We start from the raw sequence: 24,617 nt of genomic DNA, 5'->3' as shown, positions 1-24,617 counted from the left end.
CTCAACAAGACGACGCGCAGGCGCCATGACTTAGTTGGTTAAAGCGCCTGCCTAGTAAACAAGAGATCGTGAGTTCGAATCTCACCGGTGCTTCGAAAGTAAAGACAAACGTCTCTCTAGTTTTTGTTTTCGAAGTTTAGTTAGAAATACTTCTGATGGTGTCACTGCCTGAACAAGGCGCTGCGCAGGCGCCGTGGCTTAGTTGGTTAAACCGCCTGTCTAGTAAACAGGAGATCGTGAGTTCGAATCTCACCGGTGCCTCGAGAGTCAAGACTAACGTCTCTCTAGTTTTTTTGTTTTCGAAGTTTAGTTCGAAATACTTCTGATGGTGTCACTGCCTGAACAAGACGCTGCACAGGTGCCGTGGCTTAGTTGGTTAAAGCGCCTGTCTAGTAAACAGGAGATCGTGAGTTCGAATTTCACCGGTGCCTCGAGAGTCAAGACTAACATCTCTCTAGTTTTTTTGTTTTCGAAGTTTAGTTCGAAATACTTTTGATGGTGTCACTGCCTGAACAAGACGCTGCACAGGTGCTGTGGCTTAGTTGATTAAACCGCCTGTGTAGTAAACAGGAGATCGTGAGTTCGAATCTCACCAGTGCCTCGAGAGTCAAGACTAACGTCTCTCTAGTTTTTTTGTTTTCGAAGTTTAGTTCGAAATACTTCTGATGGTGTCACTGCCTGAACATGACACTGCACAGGTGCCGTGGCTTAGTTGGTTAAAGCGCCTGTCTAGTAAACAGGAGATCGTGAGTTCGAATCTCACCGGTGCCTTGAGAGTCAAGACAAACATCTCTCTAGTTTTTTTTTGTTTTCCAAGTTTAGTTAGAAATACTTCTGATGGTGTCACTGCCTGAACAAGACGCTGCGCAGGCGCCGTGGCTTAGTTGGTTAAAGCGCCTGTCTAGTAAACAGGAGATCGTGAGTTCAAATCTCACCGGTGCCTCGAGAGTCAAGACTCACGTCTCTCTAGTTTTTTTGTTTTCGAAGTTTAGTTCGAAATACTTCTGATGGTGTCACTGCCTGAACAAAACGCTGCGCAGGCGCCGTGGCTGAGTTAGTTAAAGCCCCTGTCTAATAAACAGGAGATCGTGAGTTCGAATCTCACCGGTGCCTCGAGAGTGAAAACTAGCGTCTCTCTAGTTTTTTGTTTTCGAAGTATAGTTTCAAATACTTCTGATGGTGTCACTGCCTGAACAGGACGCTGCGCAGGCGCCGTGGCTTCTCCAGTTAAAGCGCCTGTCTAGTAAACAGGAGATCGTGAGTTCGAATCTCACCGGTGCCTCGAGAGTCAAGACAAACCTTTCTCTAGTTTTGTTGTTTTTGAAGTATAATTTAAAATGCTTCTAATGGTGTCACTGCCTGAAGAAGATGCTGTGCAGTCACCGTGTTTTAGTTCGTTATCTCACCTGTCTAGTAAACAGGAGATAGTGAGCTCGAATCTCACCAGTACCTCGAGAGACAAGACAAATTTCTCTGTAATTTTTTGTTTTCGAAGTATAGTTCGAAATACTTTTGATGGTGTCACTGCCTGAACAAGACGCTGCGCAGGCGCCGTGGCTTAGTTGGTTAAAGCGCCTGTCTAGCAAACACGAGATCGTGAGTTCGAATCTCACCGGTGCCTCGAGAGTCAAGACAAACGTCTCTCTAGTTTTTTGTTTTCGAACATTCATGACTTTTTTGCGCAAACACGTACACGGACTCAAGGAAAAGAGGCAAACGACACGGGCGCCCGTGTTGTTTGCCTCTTTTCCTTGTGTCCGTGTACGTGTTTGCGCAAAGTCATGATCGAGTACCAACTCGCCCAACTTTCAGTACTTTTGATTTCGAGGTTTAGCTCGAAATACTTCTGATAGTGTGACTGCCTGAACAAGACGCTGCGCAGGCGCCGTGGCTTAGATAGTTAAAGCGCCTGTCTAGTAAACAGGAGATCGTGAGTTCGAATCTCACCGGTGCCTCGAGAGTCAAGGCAACCGTCTCTCTAGTTTTTTGTTTTCGAAGTTTAGTTTGAAATTCTTCTGATGGTGTGACTGCCTGAACAAGACGCTGCGCAGGCGCCGTGGCTTAGTTGGTTAAAGCGCATGTCTAGTAAACAGAAGATCGAGAGTTCGAATCTCACCGGTGCCTCGAAAGTGAAGACTAACGTCTCTCTAGTTTTCTTGTTTTCGAAGTATAGTTCGAAATACTTCTGATGGTGTCACTGCCTGAACAAGACGCTGCGCAGGCACCGTGGCTTCTTTAGATAAAGCGCCTGTCTAGTAAACAGGAGATCGCGAGTTCGAATCTCACCGGTGCCTCGAGAGTCAAGACAAACGTCTCTCTAGTTTTTTGTTTTCGAAGTTTAGTTCAAAATACTTCTGATGGTGTCACTGTCTGAACAAGACGCTGCGCAGGCGCGTGGCTTAGTTGGTTAAAGCGCCTGTCTAGTAAACGGGAGATCGTGAGTTCGAATCTCACGGGTCCTCGAGAGTCAAGACTAACGTCTCTCTAGTTTTTTCTTTTCGAAGTATAGTTCTAAATACTTCTAATGGTGTCACTGCCTGAACAAGGCGCTGCGCAGGCGCCGTGGGTTATTTGGCTAAATCGCCAGTCTAGTAAACAGGAGATCGTGAGTTCGAATCCCACCGGTGCCTCAAGAGTCATGACTAACGTCTCTCTAGTTTTTTTGTTTTTGAACTATAATTTAAAATGCTTCTAATGGTGTCACTGGCTGAAGAAGATGTTGCGCAGGCACCGTGTCTTAGTTCGTTATCTCACCTGTCTAGTAAACAGGAGATAGTGAGCTAGAATCTCACCGGTACCTCGAAAAACAAGACAAATTTCTCTGTAATTTTTTGTTTTCGAAGTATAGTTCGAAATACTTTTAATGCTGTCACTGCCTCTACAAGACGTTGCGCACGCGCCGTGGCTTAGTTCGTTGAAGTGCCTGTCTAGTAAACAAGAGATCGTGAGTGGAAATCTCACCGGTGCCTCGAGAGTAAATTCAAACGTCTCTCTAGTTTTTTGTTTTCGAAGTTTAGTTCGAATTACTTCTGATGGTGTCACTGCCTGAACAAGACGCTGCGCAGGCGCCGTGGCTTATTTAGTTAAAGCGCCTGTCTAGTAAAGAGGAGATCGTGAGTTCGAATCTCACCGGTGCCTCGAGAGTCAAGACTAACGTCTCTCTAGTTTTTTTGTTTTCGAAGTTTAGTTCGAAATACTTCTGATGGTGTCACTGCCTGAACAACAGGCTGCGCAGGCGCCGTGGCTTAGTTGGTTAAAGCGCCTGTCTAGTAAACAGGAGATCGTGAGTTCGAATCTCACCGGTGCCTCGAGAGTCAAGACAAACGTCTCTCTAGCTTTTTGTTCTCGAAGTTTAGTTCAAAATTCTTCTTATGGTGTGACTGCCTGAACACGACGCTGCGCAGGCGCCGTGGCTTAGTTAGTTAAAGCGCCTGTCTAGCAAACAGGAGATCGTGAGTTCGAATCTCACCGGTGCCTCGAGAGTCAAGACAAACGTCTCTCTAGTTTTTTGTTTTCGAACATTCATGACTTTTTTGCGCAAACACGTACACGGACTCAAGGAAAAGAGGCAAACGACACGGGCGCCCGTGTTGTTTGCCTCTTTTCCTTGTGTCCGTGTACGTGTTTGCGCAAAGTCATGATCGAGTACCAACTCGCCCAACTTTCAGTACTTTTGATTTCGAGGTTTAGCTCGAAATACTTCTGATAGTGTGACTGCCTGAACAAGACGCTGCGCAGGCGCCGTGGCTTAGTTAGTTAAAGCGCCTGTCTAGTAAACAGGAGATCGTGAGTTCGAATCTCACCGGTGCCTCGAGAGTCAAGGCAACCGTCTCTCTAGTTTTTTGTTTTCGAAGTTTAGTTTGAAATTCTTCTGATGGTGTGACTGCCTGAACAAGACGCTGCGCAGGCGCCGTGGCTTAGTTGGTTAAAGCGCATGTCTAGTAAACAGAAGATCGAGAGTTCGAATCTCACCGGTGCCTCGAGAGTGAAGACTAACGTCTCTCTAGTTTTCTTGTTTTCGAAGTATAGTTCGAAATACTTCTGATGGTGTCACTGCCTGAACAAGACGCTGCGCAGGCACCGTGGCTTCTTTAGATAAAGCGCCTGTCTAGTAAACAGGAGATCGCGAGTTCGAATCTCACGGTGCCTCGAGAGTCAAGACAAACGTCTCTCTAGTTTTTTGTTTTCAAAGTTTAGTTCAAAATACTTCTGATGGTGTCACTGTCTGAACAAGACGCTGCGCAGGCGCGCGGCTTAGTTGGTTAAAGCGCCTGTCTAGTAAACGGGAGATCGTGAGTTCGAATCTCACGGGTCCTCGAGAGTCAAGACTAACGTCTCTCTAGTTTTTTCTTTTCGAAGTATAGTTCTAAATACTTCTAATGGTGTCACTGCCTGAACAAGGCGCTGCGCAGGCGCCGTGGGTTATTTGGCTAAATCGCCAGTCTAGTAAACAGGAGATCGTGAATTCGAATCCCACCGGTGCCTCAAGAGTCATGACTAACGTCTCTCTAGTTTTTTGTTTTTGAACTATAATTTAAAATGCTTCTAATGGTGTCACTGGCTGAAGAAGATGTTGCGCAGGCACCGTGTCTTAGTTCGTTATCTCACCTGTCTAGTAAACAGGAGATAGTGAGCTCGAATCTCACCGGTACCTCGAGAGACAAGACAAATCTCTCTGTAATTTTTTTGTTTTCGAAGTATAGTTCGAAATACTTTTAATGGTGTCACTGCCTCTACAAGACGTTGCGCACGCGCCGTGGCTTAGTTCGTTGAAGTGCCTGTCTAGTAAACAAGAGATCGTGAGTAGAAATCTCACCAGTGCCTCGAGAGTAAATTCAAACGTCTCTCTAGTTTTTTGTTTTCGAAGTTTAGTTCGAATTACTTCTGATGGTGTCACTGTCTGAACAAGACGCTGCGCAGGCGCGTGGCTTAGTTGGTTAAAGCGCCTGTCTAGTAAACAGGAGATCGTGAGCTCGATTCTCACCGGTGCCTCGAGAGTCAACACAAACGTCTCTCTAGTTTTTTGTTTTCAAAGTTTAGTTCGAAATACTTCTGATGGTTTCGCTGCCTGAACAAGACGCTGCACAGGTGACGTGGCTTCGTTGGTTAAAGCGCCTGTCTAGTAAACAGGAGATCGTTAGTTCGCATCTCACCGTTGCCTCGAGAGTCAAGACAAACGTCTCTCTAGCTTTTTGTTTTCCAAGTTTAGTTAGAAATACTTCTGATGGTGTCACTGCCTGAACAAGAGGCTGCGCAGACACAGTGGCTTAGTTGGTTAAGGCGCCTGTCTAGTAAACAGGAGATCATAAGTTCGAATCTCACCGGTGCCTCGAGAGTCAAGACAAACGTCTCTCTAGTTTTTTGTTTTCGAAGTTTTTTTCGAAATACTTCTGATGGTGTCACTGTCTGAACAAGACGCTGCGCAGGCGCGTGGCTTAGATGGTTAAAGCGCCTGTCTAGTAAACAGGAGATAATGGGTTCGAATCTCACCGGTGCCTCGAGAGTCAAGACAAACGTCTCTCTAGTTTTTTTTGTTTTTGAAATTTAGTTCGAAATACTTCTGATGGTGTCACTGCCTTAACAAGACGCTGCGCAGGCGCCGTGGCTTAGTTGGTTAAAGCGCCTGTGTAGTAAACAGGAGATCATGAGTTCGAATCTCACCGGTGCCTCGAGAGTCAAGACTAACGTCTCTCTAGATATTTGTTTTCGAAGTATAGTTCGAAATACTTCTGATGGTGTCACTGCCTGAACAAGACGCTGTGCAGGCGCCGTGGCTTAGTTAGTTAAAGCGCCTGTCTAGTAAACAGGAAATCGTGAGTTCGAATCTCACCGGTGCTTCGGGAGTCAAGACTAACGTCTCTCCAGTTTTTTGTTTTCGAAGCTTAGTTCGAAATACTTCTGATGGTGTCACTGCCTGAACAAGACGCTGCACAGGCGCCGTGGCTTGGTTAGTTAAAGCGCCTGTCTAGTAATTAGGAGATCGTGAGGTCGAATCTCATTGGTTCCTCGAGAGTCAAGACAAACGTCTCTCTAGTTTTTTGTTTTCGAAGTTTAGTTCGAAATTCTTCCTATGGTGTGACTGCCTGAACACGAAGCTGCGCAGGCGCCGTGGCTTAGTTAGTTAAAGCGCCTGTCTAGCAAACGGCAGATCGTGAGTTCGAATCTCACCGGTGCCTCGAGAGTCAAGACAAACGTCTCTCTAGTTTTTTGTTTTCGAACATTCATGACTTTTTTGCGCAAACACGTACACGGACTCAAGGAAAAGAGGCAAACGACACGGGCGCCCGTGTTGTTTGCCTCTTTTCCTTGTGTCCGTGTACGTGTTTGCGCAAAATCATGATCGAGTACCAACTCGCCCAACTTTCAGTACTTTTGATTTCGAGGTTTAGCTCGAAATACTTCTGATAGTGTGACTGCCTGAACAAGACGCTGCGCAGGCGCCGTGGCTTAGTTAGTTACAGCGCCTGTCTAGTAAACTGGAGATCGTGAGTTCGAATCTCACCGGTGCCTCGAGAGTCAAGGACACCGTCTCTCTAGTTTTTTGTTTTCGAAGTTTAGTTCGAAATTTTTCTGATGGTGTGACTGCCTGAACAAGACGCTGCGCAGGCGCCGTGGCTTAGTTAGTTAAAGCGCCTGTCTAGTAAACAGGAGATCGTGAGTTCGAATCTCACCGGTGCCTCGAAGGTCATGACTAACGTCTCTCTAGTTTTTTGTTTTTGAAGTTCAGTTCGAAATACTTCTGATGGTGTGACTGCCTGAACAAGACGCTGCGCAGACGCCGTAGCTTAGTTAGTTAAAGCGCCTGTCTAGTAAATAGGAGATCGTAGTTCAAATCTCACCGGTGCCTCGAGAGTCAAGACAAACCTCTCTCTAGTTTCTTGTTTTCGAAGTTTAGTTCGAAATACTTTTGATGGTGTCACTGCCCGAACAAGACGCTGCGCAGGCGCCGTGATTTTGTTGGTTAAAGCGCCTGTCTAGTAAACAGGAGAGCATGAGTTCGAATCTCACCGGTGCCTCGAGAGTCAAGGCAACCGTCTCTCTAGTTTTTTTGTTTTTGAAGTTTAGTTCGAAATTCTTTTTATGGTGTGACTGCCTGAACACGACGCTGCGCAGGCGCCGTGACTTAGTTAAAGCGCCTGTCTAGCAAACAGGAGATCGTGAGTTCGAATCTCACCGGTGCCTCGAGAGTCAAGACAAACGTCTCTTTAGTTTTTTGTTTTCGCAGTTTATTTCGAAATACTTTTGATGGTGTCACTGCCTGAAGAGCACACTGCGCAGGCGCCGTGGCTTAGTTGGTTAAAGCTCCTGTCTAGTAAACAGGAGATCGTGAGTTCGAATCTCACGGGTCCTCGAGAGTCAAGACTAACGTCTCTCTAGTTTTTTCTTTTCGAAGTATAGTTCTAAATACTTCTAATGGTGTCACTGCCTGAACAAGGCGCTGCGCAGGCGCCGTGGGTAATTTGGCTAAATCGCCAGTCTAGTAAACAGGAGATCGTGAGTTCAAATCCCACCGGTGCCTCAAGAATCATGACTAACGTCTCTCTAGTTTTTTGTTTTTGAACTATAATTTAAAATGCTTCTAATGGTGTCACTGGCTGAAGAAGATGTTGCGCAGGCACCGTGTCTTAGTTCGTTATCTCACCTGTCTAGTAAACAGGAGATAGTGAGCTCGAATCTCACCGGTACCTCGAGAGACAAGACAAATTTCTCTGTAATTTTTTGTTTTCGAAGTATAGTTCGAAATACTTTTAATGGTGTCACTGCCTCTACAAGACGTTGCGCACGCGCCGTGGCTTAGTTCGTTGAAGTGCCTGTCTAGTAAACAAGAGATCGTGAGTGGAAATCTCACCGGTGCCTCGAGAGTAAATTCAAACGTCTCTCTAGTTTTTTGTTTTCGAAGTTTAGTTCGAATTACTTCTGATGGTGTCACTGCCTGAACAAGACGCTGCGCAGGCGCCGTGGCTTCTTTAGTTAAAGCGCCTGTCTAGTAAACAGGAGATCGCGAGTTCGAATCTCACCGGTGCCTCGAGAGTCAAGACAAACGTCTCTCTAGTTTTTTGTTTTCGAAGTTTAGTTCGAAATACTTCTGATGGTGTCACTGCCTGAACAAGAGGCTGCGCAGACACAGTGGCTTAGTTGGTTAAGGCGCCTGTCTAGTAAACAGGAGATCATAAGTTCGAATCTCACCGGTGCCTCGAGAGTCAAGACAAACGTCTCTCTAGTTTTTTGTTTTCGAAGTTTTTTTCGAAATACTTCTGATGGTGTCACTGTCTGAACAAGACGCTGCGCAGGCGCGTGGCTTAGATGGTTAAAGCGCATGTCTAGTAAACAGGAGATAATGAGTTCGAATCTCACCGGTGCCTCGAGAGTCAAGACAAACGTCTCTCTAGTTTTTTTTGTTTTTGAAGTTTAGTTCGAAATACTTCTGATGGTGTCACTGCCTTAACAAGACGCTGCGCAGGCGCCGTGGCTTAGTTGGTTAAAGCGCCTGTGTAGTAAACAGGAGATCATGAGTTCGAATCTCACCGGTGCCTCGAGAGTCAAGACTAACGTCTCTCTAGATATTTGTTTTCGAAGTATAGTTCGAAATACTTCTGATAGTGTCACTGCCTGAACAAGACGCTGTGCAGGCGCCGTGGCTTAGTTAGTTAAAGCGCCTGTCTAGTAAACAGGAAATCGTGAGTTCGAATCTCACCGGTGCTTCGGGAGTCAAGACTAACGTCTCTCCAGTTTTTTGTTTTCGAAGCTTAGTCCGAAATACTTCTGATGGTGTCACTGCCTGAACAAGACGCTGCACAGGCGCCGTGGCTTGGTTAGTTAAAGCGCCTGTCTAGTAATTAGGAGATCGTGAGGTCGAATCTCACTGGTTCCTCGAGAGTCAAGACAAACGTCTCTCTAGTTTTTTGTTTTCGAAGTTTAGTTCGAAATTCTTCTTATGGTGTGACTGCCTGAACACGACGCTGCGCAGGCGCCGTGGCTTAGTTAGTTAAAGCGCCTGTCTAGCAAACGGGAGATCGTGAGTTCGAATCTCACCGGTGCCTCGAGAGTCAAGACAAACGTCTCTCTAGTTTTCTGTTTTCGAACATTCATGACTTTTTTGCGCAAACACGTACACGGACTCAAGGAAAAGAGGCAAACGACACGGGCGCCCGTGTTGTTTGCCTCTTTTCCTTGTGTCCGTGTACGTGTTTGCGCAAAGTCATGATCGAGTACCAACTCGCCCAACTTTCAGTACTTTTGATTTCGAGGTTTAGCTCGAAATACTTCTGATAGTGTGACTGCCTGAACAAGACGCTGCGCAGGCGCCGTGGCTTAGTTAGTTAAAGCGCCTGTCTAGTAAACAGGAGATCGTGAGTTCGAATCTCACCGGTGCCTCGAGAGTCAAGGCAACCGTCTCTCTAGTTTTTTTGTTTTCGAAGTTTAGTTCGAAATTCTTCTGATGGTGTGACTGCCTGAACAAGACGCTGCGCAGGCGCCGTGGCTTAGTTAGTTAAAGCGCCTGTCTAGTAAACAGGAGATCGTGAGTTCGAATCTCACCGGTGCCTCGAAGGTCATGACTAACGTCTCTCTAGTTTTTTTGTTTTTGAAGTTCAGTTCGAAATACTTCTGATGGTGTGACTGCCTGAACAAGACGCTGCGCAGACGCCGTAGCTTAGTTAGTTAAAGCGCCTGTCTAGTAAATAGGAGATCGTAGTTCAAATCTCACCGGTGCCTCGAGAGTCAAGACAAACCTCTCTCTAGTTTTTTGTTTCCGAAGTTTAGTTCGAAATACTTTTGATGGTGTCACTGCCCGAACAAGACGCTGCGCAGGCGCCGTGATTTTGTTGGTTAAAGCGCCTGTCTAGTAAACAGGAGAGCATGAGTTCGAATCTCACCGGTGCCTCGAGAGTCAAGGCAACCGTCTCTCTAGTTTTTTGTTTTTGAAGTTTAGTTCGAAATTCTTTTTATGGTGTGACTGCCTGAACACGACGCTGCGCAGGCGCCGTGACTTAGTTAGTTAAAGCGCCTGTCTAGCAAACAGGAGATCGTGAGTTCGAATCTCACCGGTGCCTCGAGAGTCAAGACAAACGTCTCTCTAGTTTTTTGTTTTCGCAGTTTATTTCGAAATACTTTTGATGGTGTCACTGCCTGAAGAGCACACTGCGCAGGCGCCGTGGCTTAGTTGGTTAAAGCTCCTGTCTAGTAAACAGGAGATCGTGAGTTCGAATCTCACGGGTCCTCGAGAGTCAAGACTAACGTCTCTCTAGTTTTTTCTTTTCGAAGTATAGTTCTAAATACTTCTAATGGTGTCAATGCCTGAACAAGGCGCTGCGCAGGCGCCGTGGGTTATTTGGCTAAATCGCCAGTCTAGTAAACAGGAGATCGTGAGTTCGAATCCCACCGGTGCCTCAAGAGTCATGACTAACGTCTCTCTAGTTTTTTGTTTTTGAACTATAATTTAAAATGCTTCTAATGGTGTCACTGGCTGAAGAAGATGTTGCGCAGGCACCGTGCCTTAGTTCGTTATCTCACCTGTCTAGTAAACAGGAGATGGTGAGCTCGAATCTCACCGGTACCTCGAGAGACAAGACAAATTTCTCTGTAATTTTTTGTTTTCGAAGTATAGTTCGAAATACATTTAATGGTGTCACTGCCTCTACAAGACGTTGCGCACGCGCCGTGGCTTAGTTCGTTGAAGTGCCTGTCTAGTAAACAAGAGATCGGGAGTGGAAATCTCACCGGTGCCTCGAGAGTAAATTCAAACGTCTCTCTAGTTTTTTGTTTTCGAAGTTTAGTTCGAATTACTTCTGATGGTGTCACTGCCTGAACAAGACGCTGCGCAGGCGCCGTGGCTTCTTTAGTTAAAGCGCCTGTCTAGTAAACAGGAGATCGCGAGTTCGAATCTCACCGGTTCCTCGAGAGTCAAGACAAACGTCTCTCTAGTTTTTTGTTTTCGAAGTTTAGTTCGAAATATTTTTGATGGTGTCACTGCCCAAACAAGACGCTGCGCAGACGCCGTAGCTTCTCCAGATAAAGCGCCTGTCTAGTAAACAGGATATCGTGAGTTCGAATCTGACCAGTGCCTCGAGAGTCATGACTAACGTCTCTCTAGTTTTTTGTTTTTGAAGTTTAGTTCGAAATACTTCTAATGGTGTCACTGCCTCAACAAGACGCCGCGCAGGCGCCGTGGCCTAGTTGGTTAAAGCGCCTATCTAGTAAACAGGAGATCGTGAGTTCGAATCTCACCGGTGCCTCGAGAGTGAAGACTAACGTCTCTCTAGTTTTTTGTTTTCGAAGTATAGTTCGAAATACGTCTGATGGTGTCACTGCCTGAGCAAGACGCTGCAGGCGCCGTGGCTTAGTTAGTTAAAGCGCCTGTCTGGTAAGCAGGAGATCGTGAGTTCGAATCTCACCGGTGCCTCGGGAGTTAAGACTAACGTCTCTCTAGTTTTTTGTTTTCGAACATTCATGACTTTTTTGCGCAAACACGTACACGGACACAAGGAAAAGAGGCAAACAACACGGGCGCCCGTGTTGTTTGCCTCTTTTCCTTGTGTCCGGGTACGTCTTTGCGCAAAGAAGTCATGATCGAGTACCAACTCGCCCAACTTTCAGTACTTTTGTTTTCGAAGTTTAGTTCGAAATACTTCTGATGGTGTCACTGCCTGAATAAAACGCTGCGCAGGCGCCGTGGCTTAGTTAGTTAAAGCGCCTGTCTAGTAAACAGGAGATCGTGAGTTCGAATCTCACCGGTGCCTCGAGAGTCAAGACAAACGGCTCTCTAGTTTTTTGTTTTCGAAGTTTAGTTCGAAATATTTTTGATGGTGTCACTGCCCAAACAAGACGCTGCGCAGACGCCGTAGCTTCTCCAGATAAAGCGCCTGTCTAGTAAACAGGATATCGTGAGTTCGAATCTGACCAGTGCCTCGAGAGTCATGACTAACGTCTCTCTAGTTTTTTGTTTTTGAAGTTTAGTTCGAAATACTTCTAATGGTGTCACTGCCTCAACAAGACGCCGCGCAGGCGCCGTGGCCTAATTGGTTAAAGCGCCTGTCTAGTAAACAAGAGATGGTGAGTTCGAATCTCGCCGGTGCCTCGAGAGTAAAGACAAACGTCACTCTAGTTTTTTGTTTTCGAAGTTTAGTTCAAAATACTTCTGATGGTGTCACTGCCTGAGCAAGACGCTGCAGGCGCCGTGGCTTAGTTAGTTAAAGCGCCTGTCTGGTAAGCAGGAGATCGTGAGTTCGAATCTCACCGGTGCCTCGGGAGTCAAGACTAACGTCTCTCTAGTTTTTTGTTTTCGAACATTCATGACTTTTTTGCGCAAACACGTACACGGACACAAGGAAAAGAGGCAAACAACACGGGCGCCCGTGTTGTTTGCCTCTTTTCCTTGTGTCCGTGTACGTCTTTGCGCAAAGAAGTCATGATCGAGTACCAACTCGCCCAACTTTCAGTACTTTTGTTTTCGAAGTTTAGTTCGAAATATTTCTGATGATGTCACTGCCTGAATAAAACGCTGCGCAGGCGCCGTGGTTTAGTTAGTTAAAGCGCCTGTCTAGTAAACAGGAGATCGTGAGTTCGAATCTCACCGGTGCCTCGAGAGTCAAGACAAACGGCTCTCTAGTTTTTTGTTTTCGAAGTTTAGTTCGAAATACTTCTGATGGTGTGACTGCCTGAACAAGACGCTGCGCAGGCGCCGTGGCTTAGTTAGTTAAAGAGCCTGTCTAGTAAACGGGAGATCGTAGTTCGAATCTCACCGGTGCCTCGAGAGTCAAGACAAACCTCTCTCTAGTTTTTTGTTTTCGAAGTTTAGTTCGAAATATTTTTGATGGTGTCACTGCCCAAACAAGACGCTGCGCAGACGCCGTAGCTTCTCCAGATAAAGCGCCTGTCTAGTAAACAGGATATCGTGAGTTCGAATCTGACCAGTGCCTCGAGAGTCATGACTAACGTCTCTCTAGTTTTTTGTTTTTGAAGTTTAGTTCGAAATACTTCTAATGGTGTCACTGATTCAACAAGACGCCGCGCAGGCGCCGTGGCCTAGTTGGTTAAAGCGCCTGGCTAGTGAACAAGAGATGGTGAGTTCGAATCTCACCGGTGCCTCGAGAGTAAAGACAAACGTCTCTCTAGTTTTTTGTTTTCGAAGTTTAGTTCGAAATACTTCTGATGGTGTCACTGCCTGAACAAGAGGCTGCGCAGGCGCAGTGGCTTAGTTGGTTAAAGCGCCTGTCTAGTAAACAGGAGATCGTGAGTTCGAATCTCACCGGTACCTCGAGAGTGAAGACTAACGGCTCTCTAGTTTTTTGTTTTCGAAGTATACTTCGAAATTTTTCTGATGGTGTCACTGCCTGAACAAGACGCTTCAGGCGCCGTGGCTTAGTTAGTTAAAGCGCCTGTCTGGTAATCAGGAGATCGTGAGTTCGAATCTCACCGGTGCCTCGGGAGTCAAGACTGACGTCTCTCTAGTTTTTTGTTTTCGAAGATTCATGACTTTTTTGCGCAAACACGTACACGGACTCAAGGAAAAGAGGCAAAAAACACGGGCGCCCGTGTTGTTTGCCTCTTTTCCTTGTGTCCGTGTACGTGTTTGCGCAAAGAAGTCATGATCGAGTACCAACTCGCCCAACTTTCAGTACTTTTGTTTTCGAAGTTTAGTTCGAAATACTTCTGATGGTGTGACTGCCTGAACAAGACGCTGCGCAGACGCCGTGGCTTAGTTAGTTAAAGCGCTGTCTAGTAAATAGGAGATCGTAGTACAAATCTCACCGGTGCCTCGAGAGTCAAGACAAACCTCTCTCTAGTTTTTTGTTTTCGAAGTTTAGTTCGAAATACTTTTGATGAAGTCACTGCCCGAACAAGACGCTGCGCAGGCGCCGTGATTTAGTTGGTTAAAGCGTCTGTCTAGTAAACAGGAGAGCATGAGTTCGAATCTCACCGGTGCCTCGAGAGTCAAGGCAACCGTCTCTCTAGTTTTTTGTTTTCGATGTTTAGTTCGAAATTCTTCTTATGGTGTGACTGCCTGAACACGACGCTGCGCAGGCGCCGTGGCTTAGTTAGTTAAAGCGCCTGTCTAGCAAACAGGAGATCGTGAGTTCGAATCTCACCGGTACCTCGAGAGTGAAGACTAACGTCTCTCTAGTTTTTTGTTTTCGAAGTATACTTCGAAATTTTTCTGATGGTGTCACTGCCTGAACAAGACGCTTCAGGCGCCGTGGCTTAGTTAGTTAAAGCGCCTGTCTGGTAAGCAGGAGATCGTGAGTTCGAATCTCACCGGTGCCTCGGGAGTCAAGACTGACGTCTCTCTAGTTTTTTGTTTTCGAATATTCATGATTTTTTGCGCAAACACGTACACGGACTCAAGGAAAAGAGGCAAACAACACGGGCGCCCGTGTTGTTTGCCTCTTTTCCTTGTGTTCGTGTACGTGTTTGCGCAAAGAAGTCATGATCGAGTACCAACTCGCCCAACTTTCAGTACTTTTGTTTTCGAAGTTTAGTTCGAAATACTTCTGATGGTGTGACTGCCTGAACAAGACGCTGCGCAGACGCCGTGGCTTAGTTAGTTAAAGCGCTGTCTAGTAAATAGGAGATCGTAGTACAAATCTCACCGGTGCCTCGAGAGTCAAGACAAACCTCTCTCTAGTTTTTTGTTTTCGAAGTTTAGTTCGAAATACTTTTGATGAAGTCACTGCCCGAACAAGACGCTGCGCAGGCGCCGTGATTTAGTTGGTTAAAGCGTCTGTCTAGTAAACAGGAGAGCATGAGTTCGAATCTCACCGGTGCCTCGAGAGTCAAGGCAACCGTCTCTCTAGTTTTTTGTTTTCGATGTTTAGTTCGAAATTCTTCTTATGGTGTGACTGCCTGAACACGACGCTGCGCAGGCGCCGTGGCTTAGTTAGTTAAAGCGCGTGTCTAGCAAACAGGAGATCGTGAGTTCGAATCTCACCGGTGCCTCGAGAGTCAAGACAAACGTCTCTCTAATTTTTTGTTTTCGCAGTTTATTTCGAAATACTTCTGATGGTGTCACTGCGTGAAGAGCACGCTGCGCAGGCGCCGTGGCTTAGTTGGTTAAAGCGCCTGTCTAGTAAACAGGAGATCGTGAGTTCGAATCTCACGTGTCCTCGAGAGTCAAGACTAACGTCTCTCTAGTTCTTTCTTTTCGAAGTATAGTTCTAAATACTTCTAATGGTGTCACTGCCTGAACACGACGCTGCGCAGGCGCCGTGGCTTAGTTAGTTAAAGCGCCTGTCTAGCAAACAGGAGATCGTGAGTTCGAATCTCACCGGTGCCTCGAGAGTCAAGACAAACGTCTCTCTAATTTTTTGTTTTCGCAGTTTATTTCGAAATACATCTGATGGTGTCACTGCGTGAAGAGCACGCTGCGCAGGCGCCGTGGCTTAGTTGGTTAAAGCGCCTGTGTTGTAAACAGGAGATCGTGAGTTCGAATCTCACGGGTCCTCGAGAGTCAAGACTAACGTCTCTCTAGTTTTTTCTTTTCGAAGTATAGTTCTAAATACTTCTAATGGTGTCACTGCCTGAACAAGGCGCTGCGCAGGCGCCGTGAATATTTGGCTAATGCGCCAGTCTAGTAAACAGGAGATCGTGAGTTCGAATCCCACCGGTGCCTCAAGATTCATGACTAACGTCTCTCTAGTTTTTTGTTTTTGAACTATAATTTAAAATGCTTCTAATGGTGTCACTGGCTGAAGAAGATGTTGCGCAGGCACCGTGTCTTAGTTCGTTATCTCACCCGTCTAGTAAACAGGAGATAGTGAGCTCGAATCTCACCGGTACCTCGAGAGACAAGACAAATTTCCCTGTAATTTTTTGTTTTCGAAGTATAGTTCGAAATACTTCTAATGGTGTCACTGCCTCTACAAGATGTCGCGCACGCGCCGTGGCTTAGTTCGTTGAAGCGCCTGTCTAGTAAACAAGAGATCGTGAGTTGGAATCTCACCGGTGCCTCGAGAGTAAATTCAAACGTCTCTCTAGTTTTTTGTTTTCGAAGTTTAGTTCGAATTACTTCTGATGGTGTCACTGCCTGAACAAGACGCTGCGCAGACGCCGTGGCTTCTTTAGTTAAAGCGCCTGTCTAGTAAACAGGAGATCGCGAGTTCGAATCTCACCGGTGCCTCGAGAGTCAAGACAAACGTCTCTCTAGTTTTTTGTTTTCGAAGTTTAGTTCGAAATACTTCTGATGGTGTCACTGTCTGAACAAGACGCTGCGCAGGCGCGTGGCTTAGTTGGTTAAAGCGCCTGTCTAGTAAACAGGAGATCGTGAGTTCGATTCTCACCAGTGCCTTGAGAGTCAACACAAACGTCTCTCTAGTTTTTTGTTTTCGAAGTTTAGTTCGAAATACTTCTGATGGTTTCGCTGCCTGAACAAGACGCTGCACAGGTGACGTGGCTTCGTTGGTTAAAGCGCCTGTCTACTAAACAGGAGATCGTGAGTTCGAATCTCACCGGTGCCTCGAGAGTCAAGACAAACGTCTCTCTAGCTTTTTGTTTTCGAAGTTTAGTTCGAAATACTTCTGATGGTGTCACTGCCTGAACGAGAGGCTGCGCAGGCGCAGTGGCTTAGTTGGTTAAAGCGCCTGTCTAGTAAACAGGAGATCATGAGTTCGAATCTCACCGGTGCCTCGAGAGTCAAGACAAACGTCTCTTTAGTTTTTTGTTTTCGAAGTTTAGTTCGAAATACTTCTGATGGTGTCACTGTCTGAACAAGACGCTGCGCAGGCGCGTGGCTTAGTTGGTTAAAGCGCCTGTCTAGTAAACAGAAGATCGTGAGTTCGAATCTCACCGGTACCTCGAGAGTGAAGACTAACGTCTCTCTAGTTTTTTGTTTTCGAAGTTTAGTTCGAAATATTTTTGATGGTGTCACTGCCCAAACAAGACGCTGCGCAGACGCCGTAGCTTCTCCAGATAAAGCGCCTGTCTAGTAAACAGGATATCGTGAGTTCGAATCTGACCAGTGCCTCGAGAGTCATGACTAACGTCTCTCTAGTTTTTTGTTTTTGAAGTTTAGTTCGAAATACTTCTAATGGTGTCACTGCCTCAACAAGACGCCGCGCAGGCGCCGTGGCCTAGTTGGTTAAAGCGCCTGTCTAGTAAACAAGAGATGGTGAGTTCGAATCTCACCGGTGCCTCGAGAGTAAAGACAAACGTCTCTCTAGTTTTTTGTTTTCGAAGTTTAGTTCGAAATACTTCTGATGGTGTCACTGCCTGAACAAGAGGCTGCGCAGGCGCAGTGGCTTAGTTGGTTAAAGCGCCTGTCTAGTAAACAGGAGATCGTGAGTTCGAATCTCACCGGTACCTCGAGAGTGATGACTAACGGCTCTCTAGTTTTTTGTTTTCGAAGTATACTTCGAAATTTTTCTGATGGTGTCACTGCCTGAACAAGACGCTTCAGGCGCCGTGGCTTAGTTAGTTAAAGCGCCTGTCTGGTAATCAGGAGATCGTGAGTTCGAATCTCACCGGTGCCTCGGGAGTCAAGACTGACGTCTCTCTAGTTTTTTGTTTTCGAAGATTCATGACTTTTTTGCGCAAACACGTACACGGACTCAAGGAAAAGAGGCAAACAACACGGGCGCCCGTGTTGTTTGCCTCTTTTCCTTGTGTCCGTGTACGTGTTTGCGCAAAGAAGTCATGATCGAGTACCAACTCGCCCAACTTTCAGTACTTTTGTTTTCGAAGTTTAGTTCGAAATACTTCTGATGGTGTGACTGCCTGAACAAGACGCTGCGCAGACGCCGTGGCTTAGTTAGTTAAAGCGCTGTCTAGTAAATAGGAGATCGTAGTACAAATCTCACCGGTGCCTCGAGAGTCAAGACAAACCTCTCTCTAGTTTTTTGTTTTCGAAGTTTAGTTCGAAATACTTTTGATGAAGTCCCTGCCCGAACAAGACGCTGCGCAGGCGCCGTGATTTAGTTGGTTAAAGCGTCTGTCTAGTAAACAGGAGAGCATGAGTTCGAATCTCACCGGTGCCTCGAGAGTCAAGGCAACCGTCTCTCTAGTTTTTTGTTTTCGATGTTTAGTTCGAAATTCTTCTTATGGTGTGACTGCCTGAACACGACGCTGCGCAGGCGCCGTGGCTTAGTTAGTTAAAGCGCCTGTCTAGCAAACAGGAGATCGTGAGTTCGAATCTCACCGGTACCTCGAGAGTGAAGACTAACGTCTCTCTAGTTTTTTGTTTTCGAAGTATACTTCGAAATTTTTCTGATGGTGTCACTGCCTGAACAAGACGCTTCAGGCGCCGTGGCTTAGTTAGTTAAAGCGCCTGTCTGGTAAGCAGGAGATCGTGAGTTCGAATCTCACCGGTGCCTCGGGAGTCAAGACTGACGTCTCTCTAGTTTTTTGTTTTCGAATATTCATGACTTTTTTGCGCAAACACGTACACGGACTCAAGGAAAAGAGGCAAACAACACGGGCGCCCGTGTTGTTTGCCTCTTTTCCTTGTGTCCGTGTACGTGTTTGCGCAAAGAAGTCATGATCGAGTACCAACTCGCCCAACTTTCAGTACTTTTGTTTTCGAAGTTTAGTTCGAAATACTTCTGATGGTGTGACTGCCTGAACAAGACGCTGCGCAGACGCCGTGGCTTAGTTAGTTAAAGCGCTGTCTAGTAAATAGGAGATCGTAGTACAAATCTCACCGGTGCCTCGAGAGTCAAGACAAACCTCTCTCTAGTTTTTCGTTTTCGAAGTTTAGTTCGAAATACTTTTGATGAAGTCACTGCCCGAACAAGACGCTGCGCAGGCGCCGTGATTTAGTTGGTTAAAGCGTCTGTCTAGTAAACAGGAGAGCATGAGTTCGAATCTCACCGGTGCCTCGAGAGTCAAGGCAACCGTCTCTCTAGTTTTTTGTTTTCGATGTTTAGTTCGAAATTCTTCTTATGGTGTGACTGCCTGAACAAGACGCTGCGCAGGCGCCGTGGCTTAGTTAGTTAAAGCGCCTGTCTAGCAAACAGGAGATCGTGAGTTCGAATCTCACCGGTGCCTCGAGAGTCAAGACAAACGTCTCTCTAATTTTTTGTTTTCGCAGTTTATTTCGAAATACTTCTGATGGTGTCACTGCGTGAAGAGCACGCTGCGCAGGCGCCGTGGCTTAGTTGGTTAAAGCGCCTGTCTAGTAAACAGGAGATCGTGAGTTCGAATCTCACGGGTCCTCGAGAGTCAAGACTAACGTCCTTCTAGTTCTTTCTTTTCGAAGTATAGTTCTAAATACTTCTAATGGTGTCACTGCCTGAACACGACGCTGCGCAGGCGCCGTGGCTTAGTTAGTTAAAGCGCCTGTCTAGCAAACAGGAGATCGTGAGTTCGAATCTCACCGGTGCCTCGAGAGTCAAGACAAACGTCTCTCTAATTTTTTGTTTTCGCAGTTTATTTCGAAATACATCTGATGGTGTCACTGCGTGAAGAGCACGCTGCGCAGGCGCCGTGGCTTAGTTGGGTAAAGCGCCTGTCTAGTAAACAGGAGATCGTGAGTTCGAATCTCACGGGTCCTCGAGAGTCAAGACTAACGTCTCTCTAGTTTTTTCTTTTCGAAGTATAGTTCTAAATACTTCTAATGGTGTCACTGCCTGAACAAGGCGCTGCGCAGGCGCCGTGGGTTATTTGGCTAAATCGCCAGTCTAGTAAACAGGAGATCGTGAGTTTGAATCCCACCGGTGCCTCAAGAGTCATGACTAACGTCTCTCTAGTTTTTTGTTTTTGAACTATAATTTAAAATGCTTCTAATGGTGTCACTGGCTGAAGAAGATGTTGCGCAGGCACCGTGTCTTAGTTCGTTATCTCACCTGTCTAGTAAACAGGAGATAGTGAGCTCGAATCTCACCGGTACCTCGAGAGACAAGACAAATTTCTCTGTAATTTTTTGTTATCGAAGTATAGTTCGAAATACTTTTAATGGTGTCACTGCCTCTACAAGATGTCGCGCACGCGCCGTGGCTTAGTTCTTGAAGCGCCTGTCTAGTAAACAAGAGATCGTGAGTTGGAATCTCACCGGTGCCTCGAGAGTAAATTCAAACGTCTCTCTAGTTTTTTGTTTTCGAAGTTTAGTTCGAATTACTTCTGATGGTGTCACTGCCTGAACAAGACGCTGCGCAGACGCCGTGGCTTCTTTAGTTAAAGCGCCTGTCTAGTAAACAGGAGATCGCGAGTTCGAATCTCACCGGTGCCTCGAGAGTCAAGACAAACGTCTCTCTAGTTTTTTGTTTTCGAAGTTTAGTTCGAAATACTTCTGATGGTGTCACTGTCTGAACAAGACGCTGCGCAGGCGCGTGGCTTAGTTGGTTAAAGCGCCTGTCTAGTAAACAGGAGATCGTGAGTTCGATTCTCACCAGTGCCTTGAGAGTCAACACAAACGTCTCTCTAGTTTTTTGTTTTCGAAGTTTAGTTCGAAATACTTCTGATGGTTTCGCTGCCTGAACAAGACGCTGCACAGGTGACGTGGCTTCGTTGGTTAAAGCGCCTGTCTACTAAACAGGAGATCGTGAGTTCGAATCTCACCGGTGCCTCGAGAGTCAAGACAAACGTCTCTCTAGTTTTTTGTTTTCGAAGTTTAGTTCGAAATACTTTTGATGAAGTCACTGCCCGAACAAGACGCTGCGCAGGCGCCGTGATTTAGTTGGTTAAAGCGTCTGTCTAGTAAACAGGAGAGCATGAGTTCGAATCTCACCGGTGCCTCGAGAGTCAAGGCAACCGTCTCTCTAGTTTTTTGTTTTCGATGTTTAGTTCGAAATTCTTCTTATGGTGTGACTGCCTGAACAAGACGCTGCGCAGGCGCCGTGGCTTAGTTAGTTAAAGCGCCTGTCTAGCAAACAGGAGATCGTGAGTTCGAATCTCACCGGTGCCTCGAGAGTCAAGACAAACGTCTCTCTAATTTTTTGTTTTCGCAGTTTATTTCGAAATACTTCTGATGGTGTCACTGCGTGAAGAGCACGCTGCGCAGGCGCCGTGGCTTAGTTGGTTAAAGCGCCTGTCTAGTAAACAGGAGATCGTGAGTTCGAATCTCACGGGTCCTCGAGAGTCAAGACTAACGTCCTTCTAGTTCTTTCTTTTCGAAGTATAGTTCTAAATACTTCTAATGGTGTCACTGCCTGAACACGACGCTGCGCAGGCGCCGTGGCTTAGTTAGTTAAAGCGCCTGTCTAGCAAACAGGAGATCGTGAGTTCGAATCTCACCGGTGCCTCGAGAGTCAAGACAAACGTCTCTCTAATTTTTTGTTTTCGCAGTTTATTTCGAAATACATCTGATGGTGTCACTGCGTGAAGAGCACGCTGCGCAGGCGCCGTGGCTTAGTTGGGTAAAGCGCCTGTCTAGTAAACAGGAGATCGTGAGTTCGAATCTCACGGGTCCTCGAGAGTCAAGACTAACGTCTCTCTAGTTTTTTCTTTTCGAAGTATAGTTCTAAATACTTCTAATGGTGTCACTGCCTGAACAAGGCGCTGCGCAGGCGCCGTGGGTTATTTGGCTAAATCGCCAGTCTAGTAAACAGGAGATCGTGAGTTTGAATCCCACCGGTGCCTCAAGAGTCATGACTAACGTCTCTCTAGTTTTTTGTTTTTGAACTATAATTTAAAATGCTTCTAATGGTGTCACTGGCTGAAGAAGATGTTGCGCAGGCACCGTGTCTTAGTTCGTTATCTCACCTGTCTAGTAAACAGGAGATAGTGAGCTCGAATCTCACCGGTACCTCGAGAGACAAGACAAATTTCTCTGTAATTTTTTGTTATCGAAGTATAGTTCGAAATACTTTTAATGGTGTCACTGCCTCTACAAGATGTCGCGCACGCGCCGTGGCTTAGTTCTTGAAGCGCCTGTCTAGTAAACAAGAGATCGTGAGTTGGAATCTCACCGGTGCCTCGAGAGTAAATTCAAACGTCTCTCTAGTTTTTTGTTTTCGAAGTTTAGTTCGAATTACTTCTGATGGTGTCACTGCCTGAACAAGACGCTGCGCAGACGCCGTGGCTTCTTTAGTTAAAGCGCCTGTCTAGTAAACAGGAGATCGCGAGTTCGAATCTCACCGGTGCCTCGAGAGTCAAGACAAACGTCTCTCTAGTTTTTTGTTTTCGAAGTTTAGTTCGAAATACTTCTGATGGTGTCACTGTCTGAACAAGACGCTGCGCAGGCGCGTGGCTTAGTTGGTTAAAGCGCCTGTCTAGTAAACAGGAGATCGTGAGTTCGATTCTCACCAGTGCCTTGAGAGTCAACACAAACGTCTCTCTAGTTTTTTGTTTTCGAAGTTTAGTTCGAAATACTTCTGATGGTTTCGCTGCCTGAACAAGACGCTGCACAGGTGACGTGGCTTCGTTGGTTAAAGCGCCTGTCTACTAAACAGGAGATCGTGAGTTCGAATCTCACCGGTGCCTCGAGAGTCAAGACAAACGTCTCTCTAGCTTTTTGTTTTCGAAGTTTAGTTCGAAATACTTCTGATGGTGTCACTGCCTGAACAAGAGGCTGCGCAGGCGCAGTGGCTTAGTTGGTTAAAGCGCCTGTCTAGTAAACAGGAGATCATGAGTTCGAATCTCACCGGTGCCTCGAGAGTCAAGACAAACGTCTCTTTAGTTTTTTGTTTTCGAAGTTTAGTTCGAAATACTTCTGATGGTGTCACTGTCTGAACAAGACGCTACGCAGGCGCGTGGCTTAGTTGGTTAAAGCGCCTGTCTAGTAAACAGAAGATCGTGAGTTCGAATCTCACCGGTACCTCGAGAGTGAAGACTAACGTCTCTCTAGTTTTTTGTTTTCGAAGTTTAGTTCGAAATATTTTTGATGGTGTCACTGCCCAAACAAGACGCTGCGCAGACGCCGTAGCTTCTCCAGATAAAGCGCCTGTCTAGTAAACAGGATATCGTGAGTTCGAATCTGACCAGTGCCTCGAGAGTCATGACTAACGTCTCTCTAGTTTTTTGTTTTTGAAGTTTAGTTCGAAATACTTCTAATGGTGTCACTGCCTCAACGAGACGCCGCGCAGGCGCCGTGGCCTAGTTGGTTAAAGCGCCTGTCTAGTAAACAAGAGATGGTGAGTTCGAATCTCACCGGTGCCTCGAGAGTAAAGACAAACGTCTCTCTAGTTTTTTGTTTTCGAAGTTTAGTTCGAAATACTTCTGATGGTGTCACTGCCTGAACAAGAGGCTGCGCAGGCGCAGTGGCTTAGTTGGTTAAAGCGCCTGTCTAGTAAACAGGAGATCGTGAGTTCGAATCTCACCGGTACCTCGAGAGTGATGACTAACGGCTCTCTAGTTTTTTGTTTTCGAAGTATACTTCGAAATTTTTCTGATGGTGTCACTGCCCGAACAAGACGCTTCAGGCGCCGTGGCTTAGTTAGTTAAAGCGCCTGTCTGGTAATCAGGAGATCGTGAGTTCGAATCTCACCGGTGCCTCGGGAGTCAAGACTGACGTCTCTCTAGTTTTTTGTTTTCGAAGATTCATGACTTTTTTGCGCAAACACGTACACGGACTCAAATAAAAGAGACAAACAACACGGGCGCCCGTGTTGTTTGCCTCTTTTCCTTGTGTCCGTGTACGTGTTTGCGCAAAGAAGTCATGATCGAGTACCAACTCGCCCAACTTTCAGTACTTTTGTTTTCGAAGTTTAGTTCGAAATACTTCTGATGGTGTGACTGCCTGAACAAGACGCTGCGCAGACGCCGTGGCTTAGTTATTTAAAGCGCTGTCTAGTAAATAGGAGATCGTAGTACAAATCTCACCGGTGCCTCGAGAGTCAAGACAAACCTCTCTCTAGTTTTTTGTTTTCGAAGTTTAGTTCGAAATACTTTTGATGAAGTCACTGCCCGAACAAGACGCTGCGCAGGCGCCGTGATTTAGTTGGTTAAAGCGTCTGTCTAGTAAACAGGAGAGCATGAGTTCGAATCTCACCGGTGCCTCGAGAGTCAAGGCAACCGTCTCTCTAGTTTTTTGTTTTCGATGTTTAGTTCGAAATTCTTCTTATGGTGTGACTGCCTGAACACGACGCTGCGCAGGCGCCGTGGCTTAGTTAGTTAAAGCGCCTGTCTAGCAAACAGGAGATCGTGAGTTCGAATCTCACCGGTACCTCGAGAGTGAAGACTAACGTCTCTCTAGTGTTTTGTTTTCGAAGTATACTTCGAAATTTTTCTGATGGTGTCACTGCCTGAACAAGACGCTTCAGGCGCCGTGGCTTAGTTAGTTAAAGCGCCTGTCTGGTAAGCAGGAGATCGTGAGTTCGAATCTCACCGGTGCCTCGGGAGTCAAGACTGACGTCTCTCTAGTTTTTTGTTTTCGAATATTCATGACTTTTTTGCGCAAACACGTACACGGACTCAAGGAAAAGAGGCAAACAACACGGGCGCCCGTGTTGTTTGCCTCTTTTCCTTGTGTCCGTGTAAGTGTTTGCGCAAAGAAGTCATGATCGAGTACCAACTCGCCCAACTTTCAGTACTTTTGTTTTCGAAGTTTAGTTCGAAATACTTCTGATGGTGTGACTGCCTGAACAAGACGCTGCGCAGACGCCGTGGCTTAGTTAGTTAAAGCGCTGTCTAGTAAATAGGAGATCGTAGTACAAATCTCACCGGTGCCTCGAGAGTCAAGACAAACCTCTCTCTAGTTTTTTGTTTTCGAAGTTTAGTTCGAAATACTTTTGATGAAGTCACTGCCCGAACAA

General features: G+C 46.2%; 38 non-coding genes across 38 annotated transcripts; all 38 read left to right on the top strand.

Moving 5' to 3' along the window:
- Positions 1-187: 187 nt before the first annotated feature.
- TRNAT-AGU (transfer RNA threonine (anticodon AGU)) lies at positions 188-261 on the top strand. Its single transcript has one exon. It is a non-coding gene; the product is annotated as a tRNA-Thr (tRNA).
- A 96-nt stretch (positions 262-357) lies between these two features.
- On the top strand, positions 358-431 carry TRNAT-AGU (transfer RNA threonine (anticodon AGU)). The gene has a single exon. It is a non-coding gene; the product is annotated as a tRNA-Thr (tRNA).
- Positions 432-697: 266 nt separating this feature from the next.
- TRNAT-AGU (transfer RNA threonine (anticodon AGU)) lies at positions 698-771 on the top strand. The gene has a single exon. It is a non-coding gene; the product is annotated as a tRNA-Thr (tRNA).
- A 98-nt stretch (positions 772-869) lies between these two features.
- TRNAT-AGU (transfer RNA threonine (anticodon AGU)) lies at positions 870-943 on the top strand. The gene has a single exon. It is a non-coding gene; the product is annotated as a tRNA-Thr (tRNA).
- A 96-nt stretch (positions 944-1,039) lies between these two features.
- TRNAI-AAU (transfer RNA isoleucine (anticodon AAU)) lies at positions 1,040-1,113 on the top strand. Its single transcript has one exon. It is a non-coding gene; the product is annotated as a tRNA-Ile (tRNA).
- A 434-nt stretch (positions 1,114-1,547) lies between these two features.
- Positions 1,548-1,621, top strand: TRNAA-AGC (transfer RNA alanine (anticodon AGC)). Its single transcript has one exon. It is a non-coding gene; the product is annotated as a tRNA-Ala (tRNA).
- Positions 1,622-1,881: 260 nt separating this feature from the next.
- TRNAT-AGU (transfer RNA threonine (anticodon AGU)) lies at positions 1,882-1,955 on the top strand. Its single transcript has one exon. It is a non-coding gene; the product is annotated as a tRNA-Thr (tRNA).
- A 1,279-nt stretch (positions 1,956-3,234) lies between these two features.
- TRNAT-AGU (transfer RNA threonine (anticodon AGU)) lies at positions 3,235-3,308 on the top strand. The gene has a single exon. It is a non-coding gene; the product is annotated as a tRNA-Thr (tRNA).
- A 95-nt stretch (positions 3,309-3,403) lies between these two features.
- TRNAA-AGC (transfer RNA alanine (anticodon AGC)) lies at positions 3,404-3,477 on the top strand. The gene has a single exon. It is a non-coding gene; the product is annotated as a tRNA-Ala (tRNA).
- A 260-nt stretch (positions 3,478-3,737) lies between these two features.
- On the top strand, positions 3,738-3,811 carry TRNAT-AGU (transfer RNA threonine (anticodon AGU)). Its single transcript has one exon. It is a non-coding gene; the product is annotated as a tRNA-Thr (tRNA).
- Positions 3,812-6,102: 2,291 nt separating this feature from the next.
- TRNAA-AGC (transfer RNA alanine (anticodon AGC)) lies at positions 6,103-6,176 on the top strand. The gene has a single exon. It is a non-coding gene; the product is annotated as a tRNA-Ala (tRNA).
- Positions 6,177-6,605: 429 nt separating this feature from the next.
- Positions 6,606-6,679, top strand: TRNAT-AGU (transfer RNA threonine (anticodon AGU)). Its single transcript has one exon. It is a non-coding gene; the product is annotated as a tRNA-Thr (tRNA).
- Positions 6,680-8,967: 2,288 nt separating this feature from the next.
- TRNAA-AGC (transfer RNA alanine (anticodon AGC)) lies at positions 8,968-9,041 on the top strand. The gene has a single exon. It is a non-coding gene; the product is annotated as a tRNA-Ala (tRNA).
- A 260-nt stretch (positions 9,042-9,301) lies between these two features.
- TRNAT-AGU (transfer RNA threonine (anticodon AGU)) lies at positions 9,302-9,375 on the top strand. Its single transcript has one exon. It is a non-coding gene; the product is annotated as a tRNA-Thr (tRNA).
- A 96-nt stretch (positions 9,376-9,471) lies between these two features.
- Positions 9,472-9,545, top strand: TRNAT-AGU (transfer RNA threonine (anticodon AGU)). Its single transcript has one exon. It is a non-coding gene; the product is annotated as a tRNA-Thr (tRNA).
- Positions 9,546-9,978: 433 nt separating this feature from the next.
- On the top strand, positions 9,979-10,052 carry TRNAA-AGC (transfer RNA alanine (anticodon AGC)). The gene has a single exon. It is a non-coding gene; the product is annotated as a tRNA-Ala (tRNA).
- Positions 10,053-11,327: 1,275 nt separating this feature from the next.
- On the top strand, positions 11,328-11,401 carry TRNAT-GGU (transfer RNA threonine (anticodon GGU)). The gene has a single exon. It is a non-coding gene; the product is annotated as a tRNA-Thr (tRNA).
- Positions 11,402-11,664: 263 nt separating this feature from the next.
- Positions 11,665-11,738, top strand: TRNAT-AGU (transfer RNA threonine (anticodon AGU)). Its single transcript has one exon. It is a non-coding gene; the product is annotated as a tRNA-Thr (tRNA).
- Positions 11,739-12,169: 431 nt separating this feature from the next.
- Positions 12,170-12,243, top strand: TRNAT-GGU (transfer RNA threonine (anticodon GGU)). Its single transcript has one exon. It is a non-coding gene; the product is annotated as a tRNA-Thr (tRNA).
- Positions 12,244-12,506: 263 nt separating this feature from the next.
- On the top strand, positions 12,507-12,580 carry TRNAT-AGU (transfer RNA threonine (anticodon AGU)). The gene has a single exon. It is a non-coding gene; the product is annotated as a tRNA-Thr (tRNA).
- Positions 12,581-13,348: 768 nt separating this feature from the next.
- On the top strand, positions 13,349-13,422 carry TRNAT-GGU (transfer RNA threonine (anticodon GGU)). Its single transcript has one exon. It is a non-coding gene; the product is annotated as a tRNA-Thr (tRNA).
- Positions 13,423-14,021: 599 nt separating this feature from the next.
- TRNAA-AGC (transfer RNA alanine (anticodon AGC)) lies at positions 14,022-14,095 on the top strand. Its single transcript has one exon. It is a non-coding gene; the product is annotated as a tRNA-Ala (tRNA).
- Positions 14,096-14,188: 93 nt separating this feature from the next.
- TRNAT-GGU (transfer RNA threonine (anticodon GGU)) lies at positions 14,189-14,262 on the top strand. The gene has a single exon. It is a non-coding gene; the product is annotated as a tRNA-Thr (tRNA).
- A 598-nt stretch (positions 14,263-14,860) lies between these two features.
- TRNAA-AGC (transfer RNA alanine (anticodon AGC)) lies at positions 14,861-14,934 on the top strand. Its single transcript has one exon. It is a non-coding gene; the product is annotated as a tRNA-Ala (tRNA).
- Positions 14,935-15,197: 263 nt separating this feature from the next.
- Positions 15,198-15,271, top strand: TRNAA-AGC (transfer RNA alanine (anticodon AGC)). The gene has a single exon. It is a non-coding gene; the product is annotated as a tRNA-Ala (tRNA).
- Positions 15,272-16,377: 1,106 nt separating this feature from the next.
- On the top strand, positions 16,378-16,451 carry TRNAS-ACU (transfer RNA serine (anticodon ACU)). The gene has a single exon. It is a non-coding gene; the product is annotated as a tRNA-Ser (tRNA).
- A 937-nt stretch (positions 16,452-17,388) lies between these two features.
- Positions 17,389-17,462, top strand: TRNAT-GGU (transfer RNA threonine (anticodon GGU)). The gene has a single exon. It is a non-coding gene; the product is annotated as a tRNA-Thr (tRNA).
- A 599-nt stretch (positions 17,463-18,061) lies between these two features.
- TRNAA-AGC (transfer RNA alanine (anticodon AGC)) lies at positions 18,062-18,135 on the top strand. Its single transcript has one exon. It is a non-coding gene; the product is annotated as a tRNA-Ala (tRNA).
- A 93-nt stretch (positions 18,136-18,228) lies between these two features.
- TRNAT-GGU (transfer RNA threonine (anticodon GGU)) lies at positions 18,229-18,302 on the top strand. Its single transcript has one exon. It is a non-coding gene; the product is annotated as a tRNA-Thr (tRNA).
- Positions 18,303-18,901: 599 nt separating this feature from the next.
- On the top strand, positions 18,902-18,975 carry TRNAA-AGC (transfer RNA alanine (anticodon AGC)). Its single transcript has one exon. It is a non-coding gene; the product is annotated as a tRNA-Ala (tRNA).
- Positions 18,976-19,238: 263 nt separating this feature from the next.
- TRNAA-AGC (transfer RNA alanine (anticodon AGC)) lies at positions 19,239-19,312 on the top strand. The gene has a single exon. It is a non-coding gene; the product is annotated as a tRNA-Ala (tRNA).
- Positions 19,313-20,418: 1,106 nt separating this feature from the next.
- Positions 20,419-20,492, top strand: TRNAS-ACU (transfer RNA serine (anticodon ACU)). Its single transcript has one exon. It is a non-coding gene; the product is annotated as a tRNA-Ser (tRNA).
- A 264-nt stretch (positions 20,493-20,756) lies between these two features.
- Positions 20,757-20,830, top strand: TRNAA-AGC (transfer RNA alanine (anticodon AGC)). The gene has a single exon. It is a non-coding gene; the product is annotated as a tRNA-Ala (tRNA).
- A 263-nt stretch (positions 20,831-21,093) lies between these two features.
- On the top strand, positions 21,094-21,167 carry TRNAA-AGC (transfer RNA alanine (anticodon AGC)). Its single transcript has one exon. It is a non-coding gene; the product is annotated as a tRNA-Ala (tRNA).
- Positions 21,168-22,273: 1,106 nt separating this feature from the next.
- Positions 22,274-22,347, top strand: TRNAS-ACU (transfer RNA serine (anticodon ACU)). The gene has a single exon. It is a non-coding gene; the product is annotated as a tRNA-Ser (tRNA).
- A 937-nt stretch (positions 22,348-23,284) lies between these two features.
- On the top strand, positions 23,285-23,358 carry TRNAT-GGU (transfer RNA threonine (anticodon GGU)). The gene has a single exon. It is a non-coding gene; the product is annotated as a tRNA-Thr (tRNA).
- A 599-nt stretch (positions 23,359-23,957) lies between these two features.
- TRNAA-AGC (transfer RNA alanine (anticodon AGC)) lies at positions 23,958-24,031 on the top strand. The gene has a single exon. It is a non-coding gene; the product is annotated as a tRNA-Ala (tRNA).
- A 93-nt stretch (positions 24,032-24,124) lies between these two features.
- Positions 24,125-24,198, top strand: TRNAT-GGU (transfer RNA threonine (anticodon GGU)). Its single transcript has one exon. It is a non-coding gene; the product is annotated as a tRNA-Thr (tRNA).
- Positions 24,199-24,617: the final 419 nt, after the last annotated feature.

Source organism: Rhipicephalus microplus, chromosome 5 (genome assembly GCF_043290135.1).
Source record: "Rhipicephalus microplus isolate Deutch F79 chromosome 5, USDA_Rmic, whole genome shotgun sequence".
NCBI lineage: Eukaryota > Metazoa > Arthropoda > Arachnida > Ixodida > Ixodidae > Rhipicephalus > Rhipicephalus microplus.
Note: the sequence above shows the minus strand (reverse complement) of the source record. Positions and strands in the feature narration are given on the sequence as shown.